At 36.6% G+C, this 13,558-nt stretch overlaps 1 long non-coding RNA gene across 6 annotated transcripts in view; it reads left to right on the forward strand.

Moving 5' to 3' along the window:
• LOC103794084 (uncharacterized) overlaps nt 1-13,558 on the forward strand; it is a 1,005,042-nt gene that overhangs the window by 948,232 nt on the left and 43,252 nt on the right. For 4 of the 6 annotated variants that reach the window (XR_013520405.1, XR_013520406.1, XR_013520408.1 and 1 more), the window contains 3 exons: nt 6,514-6,612; nt 7,900-8,014; nt 11,448-11,653. This is a non-coding gene — a long non-coding RNA (uncharacterized LOC103794084). Of the gene's footprint in view, nt 1-6,513; nt 6,613-7,899; nt 8,015-11,447; nt 11,714-13,558 lie in introns of all 6 variants that reach the window. The other 2 variants (XR_013520407.1, XR_013520409.1) reach the window with 2 other exon arrangements.

Below are 13,558 nucleotides of genomic sequence, written 5' to 3' on the forward strand. Positions count from 1 at the left end.
TTATTACACAATGTATGCCTGTATCAAAATATCCCATGTACCCTGTAGATATATACCCTTACCCTCTACCCCTAAAAATTAAAACATTAAAATAAATAAATTTTTAAAGATTTTTGTTTTTCTATTTCAGACTGGAAATGAGTTTCTGTAATAAGAAACTTATTTGGTCTGAGACAATGTTTACTCATTTTAAAAATGGCCCCTCGAGGTTTACCGCTCACCTTCATATCAATATCCTTACTGTTCCCTCTTATATTTTCACAATTTCACGGTCATAATTGCAATAGCAGATCTCCTGACTCCCACTGTTATTCTGTTTCCCGCATTCTCTCTCTCACCCACCATAGCTTAGCATTCACAGACATAGGACAATATCTATTTGCTGTTCTCTTTAGGTTACTCTTGTAAACAATCTGGGCACATTGCCCCATTAAAATGGGAGACCTGCAGTTTTTGAAACATTGGCATCTTTTTTCTCATAGTTTTAAAAAACTGTAAAAGAATAACCCCCCCCAAAAAAAAGAGTTTCCCATGAAAAGAGAATCAGAAACTATTTATGGAATAGGTGTGGATCTACAAACAGTGATCTCTAAACCCTATCTTTTTTTTTCAATCCTCCTTCTGTTCCTGGATGTATTTCATTAGTCTCCCAGCACACTGAGATCTGTATTTTTTATTATATTTTACTCTGAGTTCTGGGACACACATACAGAACATGCAGGTTTGTTACATAGGTGTACATGTGCCATGGTGGTTTGCTGCACCTATCAACCCATCATCTAGGTTTCAAGCCCTGAATGCGTTAGGTGTTTGTGCTAATATTCTCCCTCCCCTTGCCCCCCATCCCCTGACAGGCCCTGGTGTGTGATGTTTCCCTCCCTTTGTCCATGTGTTCTCATTGTTAAACTCACACTTATGAGTAAGAACATGCAATCTTTGATTTTCTGAGAATGATGGCTTCCAGCTTGATATATATCCCTGTAAAGGACATCAACTTGTTCTCTTTTATGGCTGCATAGTATTCCATGGTGCATATGTGCCACGTTTTCTTTGCCCAGTCTATCATTGATGGGCATTTGGGTTGGTTCCAAGTCTTTGCTATTGCATATAGTGCTGCAATGAAGATACATGTGCATTTGTCTATAGTAGAATAATTTATAATCCTTCAGGTATAGACTCAGTAATGGGATTATTGGATCAAATGCTATTTTTGGTTCTAGATCCTTGAGGAATCACCACACTCTCTTCCACAGTGGCTGAACTAATTTACACTCCCATCAACAATGTGAAAGCGGTCCTATAAAACCTGTGTCTTAAGATTGAGTATCGAGTCCAGGACCTAAACAGATTTGATAAAGGAGGCTTTGCCAAGATAGGAATGCACAGGACTCATCTGAGCATCTCAGTGTTCAAGAACAAACCGCAGTTGGTCATCTCCAGGAGGGTGTGGGCTTGTGCAAAATTAAATTACACAAACACTTCCTGGTTTGGTTAAGAAAGATTTAAAGCACAAAGACTGCAAAAGAAAAAAAGAGGAAAAAGAGGAAACCTGATACTATACAGAATATCCTGTGTGTCATAATGAAGAACAAACAAGTCATGAAGACTCCCTACGAATCAAAAGAGGAGACATATGGGAAGGAATACGGCAAGCCGACCTGGCCCGGGGCCTCGGCTTTCGTGATGAACGCAGAGACTGTGGATGTTAGAGGAAGTAAGCCTGTGTTTTTATCCTGTAATCCACATAGGACTTGTCCAAATATCTCGTGTACCCCATAAATATATACACCTACTATGTCTCCCTGAAAATGACGCCTTTACTTTAAAAGTCTCTCATTTTAAAAGGGGAATGTGTGGGTCTGTGCTTACATTGTCTACAACAGTAAACTGGAGAGATTAGCAAATGGAAGTTCTGTACTTATAAATGCTACTTTATGGTGGGTGAGAGAAAGAATGTGGGAAACAGAATTACAGGTAGGTTGGTTAATTTTATGTGTCAACTTGACTGGGCCATAGGATGCCCAGATATCTGATTAGACATTATTTCTGGGCGTGTCTCTGAGGGTGTTTCTGGAAGAAATTAGCATTTGAATTGGTGGACTAAATAAAGCAGATGGCTCTCACCAATGTGGGTGGGTGCTATCGAACCTGTTCAGGACCCAGCTAGAACAAAAGAGCTGAGGATGGTTAAATTAACTCTGCTTGACTACTTGAGCTGAAACATCTGTTTTCTGCCTTTGGACTTGAACTAGCACTATGTCATCAGTGCTTCTGAGTTCTTGGACCTTTAGACTGAGGCTGAAATTGTACTAGTTTTCCTAGGTCTCTGGATTGCAGACAGAAGATCCTGGGACATCTCAGCCTCAATAATCAGACAGAAGATCCTGGGACATCGCAGCCTCAGTAATCACATAAGCCAATTCTCCATAGAAACCTCATTTAAGATAGAGATAGAAATAATAGTGATAGAGACAGATGAAGAGAGATATCTCCCAGTGGTTCTGTTTCTCCAGAGAATCCTGACTAATATGCACTGAAACCGTGATGGGAGGTGATAGATACCGTTGGCAAACAGTAGAGTAGCGTGGAAGACTTTCCAAAGGCAGTAGAGAGTGGTGGGGCTGGCATCAAGGATATCAAAAGGGATCCCAGGCATAATGTTCTTTGGAAAGTGGGAGGCGGAGCTAAGGCCACATGTGAGCAGAGAAGAATGAAAAACTCAAGTCCACATTTCAGAAGATGAACTTAAGAGTAGATAGAATAGAATTTTAGAAATGGAGATATGACTAGAAAGAGCTAACAGTATCTAGATACAGTTTTTATTTATCGTATATCCCAGAGTCTTGTAGAAATAATTTTCCCAAATGTAAGCATGAAATCACCTCACAGCTTGTTTTCTTTTGGAAAATAGCATGGATTTTCTAGGAAGGAGAAGACATGGAAAATAAAAAGGGATTACCAGAAAGTCATTTCAGAATATTTCCCCATCTTACCTAATAATCCTAAACCTAATTCATCTTGTGGAAAATAATTTCATTATTAAATAGAAAATATAAAATGTTAAGATGTATGTGGACTAGATGGTAATATTTTATGTTTCTGAGTGTCGTCAGCTTTCGCTAACTGCTTTTTACATCATCATCTCACTTTCACCAATGATCAACAAATTTAAAAAGACACATAGGGATTTATCAATCCATATTCCATTGCGCGGATAAAAAAGTTGTGATTTCAGGCCGTTTAAGTGGTTATTCCAGGGTTTCAAAACTAATAACAGAGCCGAGACAGAACACCTTTTCCATATGCTTTCAGCTGAGTGAGTCTCACACAATATCTCACTGACTTACTAAAATGTGCATGGCTAGAAGTGGACCGGGACTGTGCTGTGGGCAGGGGCTTATCTGGGCACAGAATTTGACTTCCGAGAGTATTTCAGAGCAGAGCAATACCATTTGAAGGTATACTCAAGAAACTCAAGGAATAACACCAACAAACCTATTTATTTAACTAGGGATCTAACTATTTTCTTGGGTATATTTGGATTACTACCCACAGAAAATAAATCTAAGAAAATAACCAAGATGAAGGTAAAGCTCTAAAACAAGTTACTTCTTTCACTTTACGGTTACCATGGGTCTAACTTGAGAGTGTACTGCTCCCGCAGACACAAGCTAACTTCAGATCAGGTCGCCTTAGTTTCAGTTGGCCAAAACCACTACTGGGTTTATTTTGGAGCTATCCAAGGTGCTCATCTCGAAGTGTAGCTTTCAGATTATCAAGCCCACCCACCTAGTGACTTTCCTGGTCCTACCTGTCACATCGAGGCAGATGACCATGATTTTCCTTTTATTTAACTACAACCTATAGTAAGTAACACACATGCATGTAACTTAAAAAGAACTATAATTTTTCTATTCTATTTTTCTTTATTGGAAAGAAAAGACTCTGTTTATAACCCATTAAATTGGTTTCCTGACTCACTTAGTGGGTCCTGCTTCACAGTGTAGAAAAGAAAACTGAAAAGGACTATGTATTTATGATTTATTTATTTATTTTAAAGACGAGGTCTTGCACTGTCACGCAGGCTGGTGTAGAGTGGCATGATCACAGCTAACTTCAGCCTCAACCTCCTGGGCTCAAGTGATCTTCCCACCTCAGCCTCCCAAGTAGCTAGGACTACAGGCATGTGCCACCATGCCAAGCTATTTATTTGATTTTTTTTCATAGAAATGAGTTCTTACTATGTTGCCCAGGCTGGTCCTAAACTCCTGAGCTCAAGCCATCCTCATGCCTAGGCCTCCCAAAGTGCTGGAATTACAGGTGGGAGCCACCACACTCATCCTGAAAAGGACTATTAATGACCATACTCATTGGATATACCTCTTTGTCCCATGTCTCATTCACCACACCTGTCTTTGTCCTCTTGCCTTGAATGTGTGCTCAGTCCTTCCCTCTACCGCATTTTCAAAATGGCATCAGGCAAATCCCTAAGGAAATTATGGTCAGTTTGATTTGGCCGGTAACATACATCCTCCACTAACCCACGACCATGTCCTAGAGACATCATGGACTGGGGGAAATAATTGAAATCTAAATTGAGTGTTCTTTTCAAAAAGGATCTGCCAAAGACACCAAACACATGGTTTTTCCATTTTTCACCCCATGTGCTCCTCCTTCGTTTTTATCAACTCAAGGTCAAACGTAAGCCACTCTGTTGCTCATGACCACATTTCATCCATGTCAACGTTTGCACATGACACTTTCTTTAAAGTCACACAGTAACTCTAAGATCAGAATTATTCTCTTCACTTCTGTAGATGTGAAAACTCAGCTTTCAGGAGGTGAAATAGCTTTCCCAAGATAAAATAGATAGGATGTGATAGACGCTGTCAGCTTAGTGTATTAATTGGACAAATAAGAATTGTTTGAAAAGGCATTCCATAATGCACAGTCCAATAATATGAGCAGTTTAGATACAGCGTTATAAACTAGCATGTATTAAGCAAGTGAAACATAACGAAGCCTCTATAATTACTTTAAAACACTATTAGACCCTGAATCCTTGTGCTATCGCACAACTTAATCACTGAGTGGCATTATTTTAACAACCCTGGCTACAAGATAAACAATCTTAAGTCATCTTCTAATGAGAAACTAAAGCATGGATCTTTTTCAAGTATAGTACAAGAATCTGGAGTAAGTACCATTTACTCTTGAGTGTAGCTGTGCTCACCTTAAACTCAGTCTTAATCAGGGGAACTGATGAGGGAAGGATACTGACTTTTACTCCTGTTTCTTGTTTTTTTCTGTGAGCTTTAAGAAATTCCAATAAATATTTGAACCATTAGAAACATGGGCAGGAGAAATATTAAGAAATAGAAATGGATCCAAGGTATTTTGAGAAACATGAAGACATAAGAAAATACAAAGGCCAGAAGACAGAGATCCATAGTTTTTTGAGTCTGTAAATGAGATAATATTTTTTAGTCAAATAATAACATATAAAAGTAAACAATAATTATGGGAGTAGTTATTTCAAGATAATGCATTCAACCATTTTTCACAGGGAAGGAGTTTCTAGAGGCAGGGATGTCTGAGAAGATTTGAAGAATCACTGAAGTGAAAAATGAATGGTTAGAACACGAGAACCCTGAGGAAAGGGTACTGGTTACAGCCATTTGAGAAATGAAAGCAAATGGTGACTGAGAAAGTCTTCATCTCAGTTCACGTGTATTATAAGAAAGAGCCCAACACCGATCTATTCCCACTTTTTAAAATGCTTTGATTGCCTTAAATCGATTATATTACAAATATATAAGGAAAGTTAAAGTGAGGTAGTCATTTAAGTATTAGCACAGGCCACATGGAAGGGAAACAACTATTCCTAAAATTCTCAAACTATAAAAGCAGGGTGAGCTGAAGGGAAATAGGTGATATCTATCCTGTAGTGTGTATATATGAGGTTTTATTCTCGTGACAAGAAACAAACCACGCGAATCTCTTTAATTTCTAGCATTTCAGCTTTCTAGAATTATTTTCCTGCCTAACTGAAATTTGCCACGCTATTGTGATGACAAAGTATAATTTTACACTTTTATGTAGTTTGTGCCTTTAGCAACAATATATTCCATAACTGATAGAGACCTAACATGAGTATCATACCCTCAAGAAAATAGAATTTCATCTGCCCTTCAGAAATGTATTGTTCTAGAGCCTCCAGAGGATGCAGAGCTGTGCCCTGGAGGCCGCCCCTACAGAAATATTCAATTACCTATTTTTCTATATTTCTTTGACTAAAAAAGAAACACTCAAAACTCAACCCTCAACAGTACATGGGGGTTAAAGAAAGAAATTGTGCTGAGACTACAGAGAAACGTACCAACTGAACAATGTTAATTGAAGAAATTATGTAAATGATTCATTTTTCAAATTCTCTGTCATTTTCATTAAAAAATGATAATGGTGGCAAATTGGTTTTATGATCCATATCATCTAATAAATTTTCTATTTCAGGTGTTCTCTAATTCTGCCTCAAAGGAACATCTGTGTTCTACCCATTGAAACAATCTGCCAAAAACATTAACAGCACCTCTCAACTAGTAGTTTAAAAAGGTACAATTTTCATACTTTTTTCTCGTAAAATTTTCTGAACCTTTGATAATGTATGTACACTAGACTCTAGTAAAAACGATTAGCAGAAGTTACACAGTTAGTTATTTTACATTACGTGTGTCAATATTTCATTCTCTTCTCCACAGCACATCCAGGCCTAGGTGACGTAAAGAGCTGAGAACAGCTTCGAGTCCAGGCATTTGGCTCTTTCCATAGTGTCTTGCCTTCCATATCTACATACTTTAGTAAAACTTTTTAAATACCAAAAGGAAAAAATTTGGCAGTATTTCTAAGATTCCTGATGAAAAAACTTCCTAGAGCTAATCAGACATTTGATTGAATAATGCTCTTATTTTACAATCCAAACAGTGAAAGTCTTAGACTGGTATTCCCTTTTAAGATTTTGGAATTATCATACAAAACAAGTGAAGCAGAGAACAGAGATTTACCCCAATAAAGGTATTCATTGAAGCCCTTATTTGAACAGGTTCACTAAAAGGTGAATATTCAGACAAAACTAGAAGATGACTAATACAGCAAGAAAAATCCAGACACCTAAACGTTCATAATAAACTTTTATCTCTATAGATTTATAATTCTCAAGTAGTGGAAATTTCCCTGCCCATTTTCTACATCAACTTTTCAATGTAGAATTTTGTCATATGAGGTTCCTTATTCAATAACTTCCAATAGCTTTCATGTGAAGATACAAATTTAGCCAGGCATGGTGGTGGGCATCTTCAGTCTCAGCTACTCAGGAGGCTGAGGTAGAAGAATCATCTGAGCCAGGAGTTCAAGGCTTGGCCTGGGCAATATCAAGAGACCCCTGTCTTTGGAAAATATGGTTGTAAAAATTATAATCTTTGGAATATATTGCAAGGCAGCGTGGACAAGAGTCATCCAGTCCACGTGCAGAGGAGCTAAGGAGTTTAGTAATTAATACCGTGGCACACCTACCACCTGGTAAGTCCTGACACTCAGTTGAGAAGCCTTCCACTTGTTAGACTATGTTAGTAAAGAGAATCATTTTCTCACTGAGACTAAAGATTGCTGGAAATAATTGTATTTATCTGTCGTGCATCTTATATGCATGATCGCAACTCACCCTTTAACCAAACTTATGAGATAGGATCTATTATTAAACCAATTTTTTGGCTGGCAAAACGTCAAATCTGGAATTCAATCATTAGGCCTCTAACAATGTAGTTTCCAAAATACTATGTGCTTTCATGTCTCTTTTGAGTCAGAAATCTGTATTAGTATTTCTCTTTCCTTTTTTTTTTTTAGATGAAGTCTTGCTCTGTCGCCCAGGCTGGAGTGCAGTGGCCTGATCTTAGCTCACTGCAACCTCTGCCTCCTGGATTCAAGTGATTCTCCTGCCTCAGTCTCCTGAGAATGAGAGGTGTGCACCACCATGCCTGGCTAATTTTTGTATTTTTAGTAGAAATGGGGTTTCACCATGTTGGCCAGTGTGGTCTTGAACTTCTGACCTTGTGATCCTCCCGCCTTGGGCCTCCCAAAGTGCTGGGATTACATGTGTGAGCCACTGTGCCTATTTCAAAATAATATAAGGAGTTTAAGGTCAGCAAGCAATCTGATAATAAAACTAATATTCTAAACCCTGGAGATATAAACACCAGTAAAAATCTTAGGCACACACACACACACACACACACACACGCCAATGAAAATCTATGTATACTTTATCAGAGATAGAAAATGTAGTGAATATTTCTCATTTCAAATTTTCTGATACTAGAATCATTAAAGTCTTTCTAGAAAAAGGGCTCTGACACAGCAGACACGTTCTATTGGCATAGTTACCTGACTAAATATCTCAGTATGTCAATTTAAATAGAAAAGAACATAAACATCCCATTCCCTCAGCAAAACAAAATATATATATTTATATATACATTTTTAAAAGCCTTCCTTACATATGATTTTATTTAAAAACTCTATGCCATCAGTATTTCTAAATGTATTACCAAGTAAGTAAGAGATTTTAGATAATTTTCAGTTCACAGTACAATTCTTTGAAATGAACCCACAAATTGGTTTTACCTTATATTTTATCAAACCCATCTTTCTGACGTAGGAATTTTTTTCTTGAGATTCTTACAATGATGGTTATCATGCAGAGAGTACACACTAGCCTTTGGTGGTTTTAATCTCAGCCTAACATCTCTGTGTTTAGAACAATTCTTTTCTTTCATCTGATCATGTACATGCTAGGATGTCAAAACTGAAGTGTCCCGACATATCAGTCATAGGTCCTAGAAAATGTGGAAAACCCTTCAAGGTTTCAAATTCAGTTTAGGCAAGAAGATTAGAAATTCATCACAATGATAAACTGTATTATCAAATCTTAACGAACGACATTTATAGTTGGTGCACAGCCAAACACACATTTTTATTATAGTTTGAGTCGAATGTCTCATCTATGGAGAGACGGCAGAAGAAAAGACAAGTTTTATTGTAGATTCTCATCAAACTGAAATATAACCTTTCTTGGTTATCGGGCATTCTCATAAAGGATTTCGGACTAACATGCCTATAACCAACAAAATTGACCTAAAATGCAGTTTTCTGGAAACTGATCTCGTTCATTGGTTTGTAAGCAAAGCTAACTCACTATAATTTCTCTCCTCACAGTTCATTTCTCTTAAGTAGCTTCAAAGTTTTCCCACTATCAATTTGAGAATGAAATTTCACTTAACTTAAAAAATAATAATAATAAAGGCAACAGTTGCATTTACAGCTAGCTAAAACTTCAAGACAACTATTAAATTCATGGGAAATTCACCTCTTTGAAGAGACTGGCAACAGAGCTCCAGATCTTCTTAAGGCAGCTCATTACTGCAGATTGTCTATGCAAATTGTACACTGACTATGGGCCCTTAGGGAAGGGTTTTCCTGTTTTCTGTCTCTGGTAGTAACCTAGTATAACTTGCCATATAACTGCCCTCTTGCCAGTAATGTTAATGATGGTGATTATTAGTAATAACTCTGAGTAATGAGGTTTTCTTCCTTGTACTCAAAATAATTGTTCTGTGTAAATCCACAGCAATTTTTACAGTACACTAAAGATTAGTAACATTAGAAACTTGGCAAATCTTACTTAGAGAGGCGTTTTACCTAATGATCTAATCCATCAGTTCCTGGGCTTAACAGTTATGAGACTCACTTAGGATGGAAGGATCTCCCCACTTTCCACAGCAGCACTCAGAAATAATCTAGTCACCAAACCGCATTTCTAGGAGTTAATTTTTTTTTAAGTGCCTTGAAAATGTGAAGTCTCGTTGAAGCCAGGGAAGCCTGTCAGGGCAGGAATATATAAAATTTACTGAAGGTTAGTCACATAGACTGAGCAATGCCTTAACTGATCATTAATTAAACATAACTTAGTTTCAGACGAAGTTTTTCTTATATGTTGATGTCTAGACTCATTTCTAACAATGCTAAACTTGCAGTCAGTGTATCAGTCACGTGAGCTAGTATATGAGAGTCAACAAAAGGTTAGAAATACGAGTTACGTGAGTTTTCTCAATCTCATCACTTCTCATACATCCCAGAATCTCTGAACTTTTTAAAAAGAAAAAGAACATATGTGCGGATAAAGTCACTATTGGTCTTTCTACCTATTTTTGCTAACTTCGTGTTCAATTCTTCCCAGGAAAGGCATGGGACCACACATGCCAATGAGGAGAGAAAGGGAAAGGCAGGGAATGCAGCTTGGCTGTCTTGTCTTGCTTTTTACACAGTGCTGTTTACAGACAAGAACTAGACTGGCCAGAGACAGGAACTCAGGTTCACATACTAGAAAAGTTATTCTTTGTCCAAAGAACCTTCAAATAATTGGATCTTTTCAACGTATGGGAAAGTAGCACAAGTTTTCCTACATTGTCAAGGTTCCCTCGATGCAAACAAGGGTGTAAGTAGAGATCAGTAATCTACTCATAATCCCAACTCTATTGTATGTGGATTTTTCATACATACATATATATATATATATGTATTGTCATATGTGTGTTTATTACCATATATATGTTTATTTCCCATATTTTTATTTATGTGAATGTTTATTTCTCATATATACGTTTATTTCTAGCTGTTTATGTTTGAGTGCCTACCTCTAGTCCAACACTGTCTCACTTTATTTATTATAATAACATAGCAAGTCTTGATATTCAGGAGGATAAGTTAACCTTAATCTGTATTATCCTTCTCCACTTTTAGGATTGCCCTAAAATTTACCATGTGAATTCTACTTAATTCACTGTCACGACACACCCTGGTTGTTTGTTTAGTAGAACTGCAGGATATTTCAATAGAAATGTCCAGCTTAGGGTTTTGAGTTTTCTCATTAACGAGCACAGTCTACATCTTATGTTTTTTTCTAACATACTATCTAATTTAAAAGGCTTTTATTTCATTGATTAATGTTTGTTTTCTGCCTCATTTGCTTTTTATCTTTTGTTTTCTATAATACACTTTCTTTCTATTTAATCTGTTGACTTTTTCTAGTTGGACATATTATTTATTTTCAATACATTTAATCTACTGAAGGCTATCTAATTATTTCTAGGCATGGCTCACTTCATCCAATAAGGGTTGTTCTATGTACTTTCTTATTTAGTTAAAAATACTTCATAAATTCCATTGAGGTTTCCTTTTAACTCATGACTTATATAGTAATGCATTTTTAAGCTCCCGAATATACAGTGTTTTTCTTCTTTTTAAATTGTTAACTTTAAATTTATTTTCATTACAATCAAGTAATGAGATTCAGTTTCCTGTTGTAGAAATATATTTATGTTCTTCTGCCTCCTTAGGCTCACAGCTCCACGTGAATGTCACTATTTTGGAAGTCGTGTTTCTTAGCTTCCTTGAAGCAAGGAGCTCTCCCTCAACATGTACCGATAAGCGAAAACCTGGCTTCTGCAAATGTTCTGCTATGGAGGATCTCTTAGTTCTTCTCATCCCATGGAATGGGTACTTGGAAGTAGCACATTACACCAGAGTAATAAAAATTCACTCGGTAAGTGCTACACGCATCGTTTTGTTTATCAGGGAAAGATTTACGTCTTTAGGCATCTAGGTATGATATTTATTGTTTCTTTTTAAAAAATACTTTCAGTATTATTATTAGGTGTTTGGAGTATAGGAGGCACATGAAATCATGAACTTACTTTAGCATATTTTCTATGCTGTGGGTAGCTGGAAAGCCTAGATAATATTAGTAATTGCTATATCAACCACCATCAGAATTAGATACTATTATTCAATGGGATAAAGAAGCAACCCTACAGAAGTGGAAAGACCTGCCAGACAGACTTCATGAAGCCCCTGGAGAGAGGAACGCAGTCACTCAAGAAAACATCTTCACACACAGTTGAAAGGAATTTTTAAATTTCAAGAATTTTTTAAAAATATTTTTAAAAACTTTAAAATGCTAAAATTCTGAATTGGCAAAGCAAAAATACACATATATTGCTCTTGTTCCAGACCTTTTCTCAGGCTTGTGTAAACATGTAAACATGCGCAGCTGCTGTTTGTATTTATAAATGATCGTTATTTCTGTAGTGCATCACCACCATTTTTTCTTAATGTTATGAATAATCTTTGCACACATCGATCTAAAACACTCCTTTTAACAGTTGCCTGCTAGTTCATAAGTAGATAAAATTGTATCATCCGTTGTATTTATGGATAAAGTTAGGGGAAATTGCGTTTAGTGTTATTAGATTCTTTTTCCTGTTGAAATCTATGCAGCCCACTCATGGCCTGTTACCTCGATGACTGCTTGTTCTCGTTCAGACTCCATGCCATCTGGACTCTCCACGTGTGGTTGGTGCACGTCACAACTCATGCACATGCCCTTGAGTTAGTCTCCTTCCTAAATGAGGGAAAAAGTGACTAAGGGAAACGATAGAAAACTACACACCTCAAAACGTGTCATGAATTTTCCTCAAAACTTTTCTGCCAAAAGTTGAAGAAGCTATCCGAAGTCTACTTTCTGAAGGAATTTTGTTTCAGTTGCATTATGAATCGCGTGTTTCCAGATGGCAGAGTTTTCCAGAAATGATGATTTTTCTTGCCCTGTCACATTTGACCACCCCAAATGTCTTAGTAAAATGCTATGAGGCTTCTCATCAAGGTAATGCATTTCAACTTTCCCATTTCATTTTACAAAGCATAGCAGTACATGCTCTGGAGGCAGGTATGGCAGAAGATTCCAGCTACTGACCTAGAAGAAAGTAGAAATCATCTCATTTGAGCATGTAGTAAAAAAAAAAAAAAAAGGATATATCTATCTATATATATATATATGATATATACATGTATGTATATATCTTTTTGAGGGCTAAATGTGATGAAAATTTGATTCACTAAAAAATGAAAGTCTTAAATATAAATTATTTGGCCTCTTCACCTTTATCTTTATTACTTAATAATATTTCTTGAGTCCCTCTGTAAGAGTCATCTAAATTAGTTTCTAGATGTATGTTCAGAAAATAATTTCAGATTTTTACAATAATTTTTATACAACAATGGTGGTATTTTGTGAGTGGTCACCTTAAATCTTACCTTAGCTCACGAACACCATGTGAGCCAGAAAACAAAGAAGGTATTTTACAGTGATAAAAAGAAATAACAGATATTTACATACCCAAGTTATAAGGTGTGTCATTTACTAAAACTGAATTGAAAAAGCAATGATATAAAATCAGAGAAGATATCAATATTTTTTAATTTAGTGGAGTATAATTGTATAATGAGAACATTGGCTCCTTTGAGGCCATATAAAAACCGTGCTAGACTCTCTGTCACTTGGACCAATGGATCCATTCATTCCAAGACTTGATTTCCTGTCCAGTTTAGCATGCCATTAGCTGAAGGTAATTGTTGAGAGGATACTCTGTTACAAAAGCTACAGAAGCCT

Source organism: Callithrix jacchus, chromosome 7 (assembly GCF_049354715.1).
Source record: "Callithrix jacchus isolate 240 chromosome 7, calJac240_pri, whole genome shotgun sequence".
In the NCBI taxonomy this organism is placed as follows: Eukaryota; Metazoa; Chordata; class Mammalia; order Primates; family Cebidae; genus Callithrix; species Callithrix jacchus.